The sequence below is a fragment of the Castor canadensis genome, chromosome 9, assembly GCF_047511655.1.
Source record: "Castor canadensis chromosome 9, mCasCan1.hap1v2, whole genome shotgun sequence".
In the NCBI taxonomy this organism is placed as follows: Eukaryota; Metazoa; Chordata; class Mammalia; order Rodentia; family Castoridae; genus Castor; species Castor canadensis.
Window position 1 is genome coordinate 91,382,580 of NC_133394.1, and position 9,818 is coordinate 91,392,397.

General features: G+C 43.6%; 1 pseudogene; it reads right to left on the reverse strand.

Annotated features, from left to right (window-relative positions):
- Positions 1-7,007: 7,007 nt before the first annotated feature.
- LOC109674150 (WD repeat-containing protein 70 pseudogene) lies at positions 7,008-9,395 on the reverse strand (annotated as a pseudogene).
- Positions 9,396-9,818: the final 423 nt, after the last annotated feature.

Sequence of the window (9,818 nt, forward strand, 5' to 3'; positions counted from 1 at the left end):
GAGGACAAGGGGTTAATCGGGGCGTAGTGACCACGAATGATAAAGTGGGAGGATATAGGACTGGACAGGGAAGCCCTCACACCACAATGAAGATCTGACATCTGGAAAAGGAAAAGAAGAAAGCAGGATTGGACAGAGAGAGCCTCAATCTGTGTGTGGATCTACACACATGTCTACCAAGCTCTGGAAAGAAGCTCACTTTTCAGAGGAGCCTCACATGGGCAGACATGACCAGACGTTGGTGATCCCAGCTTCAGTGGTATTGTGGGGACACTCAGGAGGAGCGTGGCATAGCCTGAAGGCCCTGTACCTATAGGCTGCCAGCCAATCCCACTCATTACTGCTCAGCAAGTCCTCTTTTGATTGGAGATCTGCGTTACACATCTCCACAGCTGTCATTTCCAAACCTCTTATTCCATAGAATAGAGGTTGGAGTATTAGATTGTTGCCTTCCCAGAATCCTGGGATGTTTTGAAATCCCTGAATAAAATGTTTTAGGGAAACATCTAGGATGTCTAACTAGCATCTTAGACCACAGTGCTCATTAGAGCATTGCAGATAAGTCAGGACAGCACTCCTACTGCCAGCCCTATCAATGGGATTAAGTACTGCCAAAGTCTAAGTGCCTGAGAAACTACTTTGAGGAACATGAACAACAAAGAACACTGATGCTTCCTCCTCCCTTTCCTTGTTAAAAGAAACTTTCCTCCCTCCTGAGCTCCTGAGCCTGGCTCTTGCCTGCAGAGAGGATCAAGTATGGGATGACAGGTTGCTGAGATCATGGCAGGGGACATCAGCTAACATATGGCATTCCTGAGGAGGCTCTGTGGGACTCCAAAGGTGCCACTTGTCTCACTTCAAAGAGAAAAATGTGAGAAGCACAGTACAGCAGCTATTGCAGTACACAAGATGGGAGGGATCAGAACTGAAAACCAAGGAGACTTATCATGATGACAGAGCCATAGTGACTTGGAATTGGAAGCAATCCAACTTTACAAAACATCTCAAATTGTAGGTCTTCATTAAAATGTATAAACCCTCCCTTCTTAAATGCTTAAAATGAAACCTGTATTCATCAAAAATATCTAGAAACATAGACTGCCTAGGTTTGAATTCTGAACTCAAATTTTACTAGCTTTGCAACTGTGGGAAAGTTGCTTCATCTTTATAATCTGTTTTCTCATCTGTAAAATGGGATAGCAATAGAAGGTTTTTTTGATTAGATAAGATGATTGACTTAAAGCCTGGGGCACATGGTATGTACTCGCTAAATTCTAGCCTTTGTGTTAATATGCGTCTATAAACTACAAGAATTATAGAGTTTTACCTTCTATATTCAGGGAGGTATAAGGCTTACCTTTCTGCTTCTGTGTTAGAGATATATTGAAAGGAGACAGATTGACAGATGAAAATGCCCAAAGTTAAAGTCAGACCAGGTTTTGAGTCCTGCTCTGTCCCTTCTAGCATGGCCCTTTGGCTAGCCACTTTACCTCTCTGAACCCCAGTTGCTTTCCTGTTTAACTAAGAAACATATCTTTCTTCTTGGTTCTTTCCCATTGGTAGCCCCATAACCAACCTTGGTGGAAGCTCAATCCTTTAGTTTCTATAAGAAAGGCATCACACTGAGAAGATCCCTTTTTTCATTCTTAATGTGGTTCGTATAATCATAGGAAGATATCTCATCATATGGAATGGCCAGAGGTTCACTTGAAAATTCCCCATTAAATTGGAATTTTCTTCCAAGTCTTTCTTCTTGGTTTTCAGCCATTATCTTCCTCCTACTGTTAAACTCACTCCAAGAATGCACCCAACCCTTTTATCCTCCCTGTTCCTTCTTTATGATCCTAAGAAATGTATTTTCTTCAAGAAACCTGCATGCCAGCCTATGGTTATTTATCCCTACTGGATGGTGAATGTCAGCCAAGGCTCTTACTACCTGCTTAGATATTATTTTCCTCTGGTCATATCTTGAACTTTTTACCTTTTAGATTGCAGTCGGTGATTGTTTTCTGGGGTGAGAAACGATATGGTGTATTTTTCATTTGCTTCTCCAGATCTGCTTGCCCAACCCTGGCTTCCCTGTCCCCAGGGAGGTTGACCCATACTGATTATGTCACCAATGCCATGTCCTCTGGCTTCTGGTTGGTTTGCCCAGGGAGTGGCAGTAGTGGGAGACAGGGAGATGGGAAGAGAGAGAGTACAGTTCTGATCTTGCCACATCACTACAGGTTGGATACATCCATTACTGAAGGCCCCATCTGCTGTTAGTCTTCCTGCAGTGGCTTTCCCTGGGTTCTGGAGTTACTAATTCTGTATTTGAAGGCATAATCGTAGTCACAACAAGTACTGTAGCTGGCTCTAGGGACGCTTCATTATCTGTCTAAATGCTTCCTTTATTAAACTCTCCTCAATTACACCATTTGAGAGCACTGTGTACTATTAGATAAAATGATATTAATGCATCCCTGGAATAACTTGGTCTTATTCTTCAAAAATATTACTTAGTAACCATTTCTGGACGGGAACTATTGTAGGGACTTGGGATACAAAGATGAGTAAGATGTTCTATTTTCCATAAGTCCAATGCTGTCAATGGAACAGATAAGTGAACAGATGGTGACATAGGAGGTGTGGTAAGAGCTGTGTTAGCTTTTTTGTTCTGAAAGGATGCAAGACAGATTCTTAACTCTACTTGGGGGCTAGCTATGGTCTGAACTTTGTGTCTCCCCTTGCATATGATGAAAATCTCCCCTCCAAGGTGATGGTATTAGGAGGCGGGGCCTTTGGGAGGTGATTAGGTGTGGGGGGCAGGGATCTTATGAATGGCATTAGTGACTTGTAAAGGAGACCCCAGATTCTTCACTGTCCCCATTCACCCTGTGAGGACACAGAAGAAGGTGCCATCTGTGAACCAGAGGCAGTCCCTCTCCAGACAACAAATCTGATGGCAACTTGATTTGGGGCTTCACAGCCTCCAGAACTGTGATTAATAAAGGTCTATAGTTTGTAAGCCACCCAGGTTATGGTGTTTTTTTTTCCATTGAAGTCAAATGGGCAAAGATGAGGCTGAGTGAGAAATGCTTCTGAAGAATAGAAAACTTGTTCTGACCCCTGGATGGGGAGGAATGAAGGAGAGAGGAAGATGAACGGGTAGGTGGAACAGCAGTGGAATAGTGCCAGAAGGATCAACTAAAGGGAAACATAGCCAAGATGGCATTTCAACAATGTAGAGGCCCTTGTTCAGAGGAGGCAAAGAGTGGCAACTTCTAGTATTTGAGCTGTAAATTGGATATGGGGTGGTCAAATTAGGAACTCAAGCCAGGCTTCTGCTTTTGTGTCAGAGAACTGACCTTTTCCCTGCCTTTTTTTCTTTTGTCTCCTTTCTTCTCCCCACCCCTTTCTGATAACAGAAGAAGCTATGTCATGCAGTGTGGTAAAAGCAAGGATTCTAGAGCCAGTATCCTTGGGTTTGAATCTAGTTCCATTATTTACACTGTGTAAACTTGAAGCAATTATTCAGCCTCCTGTGGCTCAGATTCCTCACGTGGATCACATAGGCTAATAGTGGGATTGGTGTTTACATTGAGTCCATATGCATTGCACATAGACAGATCTGGATAATAGCAAAACCTTTATGCATTTACACCAGGAATTGTTCTAGATGTTTTCAAACATAATACTGATCAGTGCTCACAGTGATCTTATGAGTAAGCCCATTTCAGAGATGAGGAAAATGAAGCTTAGAGAGATTAGGTAATGTGAGCTCACATAATAAACAAGGAAGAGAGTTGGGAAATGAACCCAGGTGTTTCTGACTACCTCAAACACCCATGTTCTAATTACTACTTAGTCTATCTCCTATAGTAGGAGTTTTACATTTTTGTTAGTATGTTGTATTTAAGCACATTCTTCTCATACATTCTGACCATCTTGTGGATGCCACCTGGCTTCCCCTGAAGAGTATCTCTTTTTTTCTTGACTACAGCTATGTGAAAACTCAAGTTGAAAATGAGTGACTGGATCCAGAAAACTTCTAGAAAGTACAGATAGCAATCATAGAAACAAACCTGGTTGATTTGGTACCTATTGACTTATTGCCTTAGATTGGTGACCAGTGGAATTCAGCTGGCCTTTCAGCCTCTGCTCTTCCCCCTTGCATCTGTGCTCCAAGCAGCTGTGGGATTAGTCAGCTTTTCAAAGTTTTGCTCTAAATTGTGTCTAAGAATGGAAAGGTGCCTCTGGGATGACTGGAGGAAGCTGATTTTAAAAGCAGTTTGCTATAAGCTTAACAGTTCTTTGAAGGTTCTTTTTTTTCTTTTTTGTGTTTATTTTATTGAAGGTTCATGTTTTAAGACTGTAACAAATTTTACATGTATTTCTTTTTATTTTTTTTTCCTTAAATAAGCCTTTCATCTAGGAATAATTTTGTAGAAAAGTTTCAGGGACAGTAAAGAGAGTTCCTTATTCCCTTCACCTAGTTTCCCCTACTGTTCACATCTTATATGTGGTCATTGTCAAAGCTTAGAGATCTACATTTGCGCATACTAAGAACTGAGTTTCAAGCTGTATTTGGACTTTCCCCATTCCCCACTAAAATGCTTTCCTGTTTCAGGGTCCCACTACTGGATACTGCATTGCATTCAATCATTATGTCTCCTCAGTCTGTCCTGGCATGTGACATTTTCTGTCTTTCCTATTTTGAAGAGTACTGGTTAGGATTTTGTAAAATGGCCCTCACTTTGGTTTTCCTCATGATTGGATTGGAGTGATGGGTTTTAAGGAAGCATGTGACAAGGGTGAAACTCTCCTGGTCACTCAGGGAGTCCGTAACTACACACCTTATCACTGATATTAGCCTGGAGTTTACAGTGTAGGGTTTGCCAGGTTTCTTCACTATGAAGTTATGATTTTTCTTTTTTTCTATTTTTTTTGGGGGGGCACTAAGACTTATTACATTCTAGGGGAATGGAATTAAATACCAGGTACTGGAGGAGGGTATGTGTGTACATATATTACTCGAATTTATCTCTTCTCTCCATTTATTAAATCATTTATTGTTATTGGTTTGGAATCCTATTATCTCAAATAAAAGGATGCTTTGCACTCCCAAATGTACAAGTGGAATCAACTTTCCAGAGCCACCTGCCTGCTGAGGATTTTCATACTCCCTAGCATGTAGTTTGAGCAGACAGAACCCCAAACCTCACTAGGTTCCTTCCTTGCTCCGGTTGTGTCATAAGCCTCACGTGTGAGTATACAAATAAATGACACAATAGAAGCGATGGTGTTCATCAGCAGTGCCTGAGGGCAAGAACTTTAAGTCTCACACCAGTGTCTGACTAAAGAGTTAACCATATTTTCCTGAAATTCTTTAGGGCACACTAAACATCTTCCATACTGAGTGCTACAGAGGAAATTGACTTAGCCACTATTTGAAGGTGAATAAATGATTCCTTTAAAATACATCTTTAACAAATCAGAAGCTTTTACAAATTTGGAAAAACGTGGGAACGGGGGCACTGCCCCTTAAAATTGGTAAGCCTGAAGAGAAAGCCTCAGGTATTTGGAGGATGGGTTTCACCTGTTTGCAGTTAGGGGCCAACTGCAGAGCTGAAGTAGCACTTATGCTTTCTCATTGGTCCAAATCAAAGAAGAAGGCAGGACTTTGTGTATAAAACAAGGGGCCACTGGAAAGGTTTGTTAGGCTGCTCTTGAGAGTGAGTATAGCCTGTGATTCAGTGTGGGTGAAAGGAGGCCAAAATTTTCTAGGTGTTCCATGTATTAAAAACTTGGGATGAGGGAGTGGGAAGATGGGAGAGTGGAAAGAACCAAGAAGCAAAAGAAAAACCAAAAATGAGGTGGGGGGGCTGAGGAGAAAAATGAAGACTGGAGTTGTGCCTCTAGCAGAAGAGTACTTGCCTACCAAGGGCAAGGCCAAGTTGAAGCCCCAGTACAAAAACGGTGTGTGTGTATAGAGGATCTAAGCAACCTTACTAAGGAATCTGAAAGGGAACCAATCACTGTGTGTAGACAGAAAATACCTGATACAAGGCAACATGCAGAAATCTCTACCTGGCATGACTTCCTAGAAGGAAAATTCCCTAGTTACTATGGTTCTGAAAGGGTTGGGGGCTTATAAACGCTAACTGCTCCACTTCAAAGTAGGACTTTTAAAGTGAAGTCTTCCTGAGCACTTCCCTGCTAGGCATATTTTCCCCCTAGTTTGACCTCTAACATAGACTTGAGCAAAACCCACTCTTCTAACTTTTTCAAAAGAAAACAGCTTAGGGGTTCTATGTTGAAGTCAAGCTCTGCAATCTGTCTTTTCTAACAGTTTCTTTCCTCAAACCTTCAGTTGAAATCCTGTAAAGTTTTTTTAAAAAACCAGCTGTCTGCAGGGTGTAGTAGGGTACACCTATAATCCCAGCTATGTAGGATTGAGAGGCATGAGTGGGGTCTAAGCCACCTGGAGCAATAATCTGGAGACACTATTTTAAGTCATTCTAAAATAAGGCCTTGTGGTTGTGGCTCAAGTGGCAGAGCACCTGCCTAGCAAATGGGAGGCCCTCAACCAAAAACTGTCTTGAGGAATGGGAGGCAAAGGTTGAAAGCTAGCTCCTTGGGCAGAAGAAATGGCTCATGTCACTTGATGCTTGCCTAGCAGTCAGTACTTCCCAAGCATAAACACCAGCACCAAAAAAAGCTTAGGTACTCTTCTCCAGAGTACCTAGTCTAGACTAAAGACTAGAACTGCTTAAATGAACACCACAGGCTCTTAAAATGACTTTTATTAGCATATGATAGTTTCATGACAGATACATTGTCAGATTTACATGTGTTTAAAGTCTTAGTAATCCCCCTCCATCATTCTCTTCCCTCCTTCCCCTACCTTGAACAATTTAAACAGGTTCCATTGTCTTACTTCCCTGTATGGATTAAAACACACCCACCATATACCCCCTCATTTCCCCTTTCCTTGTGCCCACCCCTCCCCCACTGGTACCAACTCTGGGAAAGATTGATTTCCCCTCTGCCCTTCATTTAATTATTACCATTGGCTTCTGAACCAGACCTTCTTGAGGGCAGGCTGTTCTGTCATAGCCAAGAACATTCTAATATGAGCCTCAAGAATCATGTAGCCACTTCATCTACATCTTATAAAAACCCACCCTAATAGACTGCACCTGGAGGTGAAGATGGGTTGATCCTTGCCAGACTCATCTGAAAGCACTTTTAACTTCATGAAAATGTATCTTACTTCACAGGCAAAACACCAAAACATTGCTCCCCTCCTCCTACATGAAAACAGCTCTCAATCAAGTCCTCAGATTTTATGTTTTTTCCTTTCTGGCCCATTCTTTGCTTCCTCCTCCTCAGACTCAACTTGGGCAAACAGAGTTTTGGGCTGAGTCTTGGAATATGCTGGAGAAATCCAATATGGGTTGTCTTGCGCTGCTTTGGCATGACGCAAAATAGCTTCCCGTGGGTTACTGTCATGCGTCTTGTCCAAAGTGATGTTCTTCACAGTGCAGGATAACAGAGTCCCCCCGTGGATTCCAACTCGACACCATGATGTGGACCTGCTACAGGAGGCTCAGGCTTGTGTGACTTCAGGGGGTCCAGTCTGTCCTTCTCCAGCTGTTTCCTTGTACTCTGTTGTTGGGGCTCACGGAACATAGGCAAGGCACAAGGAGTGATGATGTAGTCTTGGGTTAGAACCCCAGGTTGTCTCGCTTTTCGCTGGGCTTTAACTGCACACAACATGGCTCCCCTCTGACTCTTGTTGGGGTTGTAATAGACTTTTGCCAACCCATTTCCAGTTCCAACCATGATCTGGTTGAGCTTTGGATGCTACAGGCAGCGGATAACACTGGCATCCGTAACTTCTATTTCGTACACCTTCTGGAAAGTCCTGCAGTCAAAGAAAACAAGTTTGCCCTGCCACATCTCATTTGAACAGAGGTGCCGGTGATTATGAGGTTATCATCTGGGCTGTAACAGCAATCTGTCATCGGGAACACACTGGCAAGACCCGAGGCTGAAAAGAGTGGCTTATTAAACTGTTGGATGCCCCATAACTTCAATGTATCATCACCTCCACGAGAGTCAAGGACCTTACCGTGGCAGGAAAAAGCCACACAGGACGTGTCTGTGCCTGGGTCGTGAGCCTGTCTGTAGCAGAACTTGGGAGCAAGAGGCAAGTTTCGAACCCAGATCTGTATGCTTCCATTCTGGCAGGCAGCTGCTATGAGGCTCCTATCTCTCCTATACATGCACGCAGTGGGAATGGCTTTCTTACCCTGAGGCTACAGAAGCTTAAACACACTTCTCTGCTTTTTGGGGTTTTCAACTTCCCATATCCTCACAGTCGCATCATTTGAGCAAGTCAGAAATTCTCCCCTGACTTTGGGATGCCATGAGCCAGTATGAAGTGCTGCTGTGTGACCCTTGGTGTTGGCCATGTCCACGATATACTGGTCCCCCTTGATACATTCCATGACTTGAAAGCCATCTCTATCAATCACCTTGGCCTGCGAGCTTCCAGATACAACCAGAATCAAGTCTCCAGTGTCATTGTATTGGACTGACTTGATCTGATGGCGTTCACACGGCTGAAGGGATCGAAATGCCTTCAAAGAAGCATCCATCCCAGATAAATCCCAAAACTTAACACAGTCAGAGCCTCCTGTCACCAAACGGGCCCCAGAGGGATCCAGACCCAAAGCAGAAACCGTTTTAGTGCCGTGCTTCAGGGTTATTTCATGCGAGTCGGGAATCTTTTGGGCAGGACTTTCTTCTTCATCGTTGTCGTTGTCCTCTCCCTCTTCATAAAGGGGTGGAGGTAAAGGACAGATGATCTCCTCCGCAAGATCAACGGGTTCTCCTACCATTTCAGGAGGTAAAGGCGGACCAACGAGCTCTTCCTCGTTAGAATCTGAACTGTTCTCACTTCCGCTACTGCTTGTATCCCTTGATGACACGGAGCAATGTCCGACTTCGCAGGGTCGCGAGCGCTCCATGATCAGCACAGCACAGTCCCGACGCCCAACTGACAGACGCTCTCCACACGAGCCCCGCAACAGCACTGGAAGCGTCGTCTCCAGAGAGCAAACGACTCTCAGCGTCGCCAACGGCAAGAGCTGTGCCTTCCGCCCAGACCACCGAACTCGGGCGTTGGGAGATGGCGCCGCCCTAGCGGTCTGGCGGGGAAGTGCCCTGAGGTTGGCACAGCCGCCTCCCAATTTAACTTAATGCAATCAGGGACAGTTTAACTGAAGCTTCTCTAAATCCTTGACTTTGAAGACACTTTTCCCGCCAAGGTGACACTCTTCACGTAATACTGAAGAGAAGTCAAGGTGCTCATGTTGTTGTCATGCTGTCCTCCTCTAGGATGACACACTTACATTTAGGTGTGTATGTCCCTAAGTTCTTCTGAGTATATATGTAAGGAAGAAACTTGGAGTGTCTACTACATGACTCACGAGCACTCAGAAGGAAACCAAAAAAACTTGAGGGAAACAACTGCTCTGAAAGAGCTAAACAGCACCTGCCATTAGCCAAGATTCCCAATGGTTTAGCCCTGTTTGCTTATAGAGAAAAGGTTCCAAAACTTTATTCACATACCGTTTGTACTTCCAATTTATATTTGTGTTTTCTTTACATTTGGACTCCTTATTGATGGTATGAATCTTCTTTTTGTTGGGCAGGGGAGAAAGTGGATCGACCAGATGTTTGAATTCAGGGCCTTGTGCTGGCACACTATGGCTTTAGCCATCTTTACTTCTAGTTAGTACTCAGATTGGGTCATGCTTTTTCCC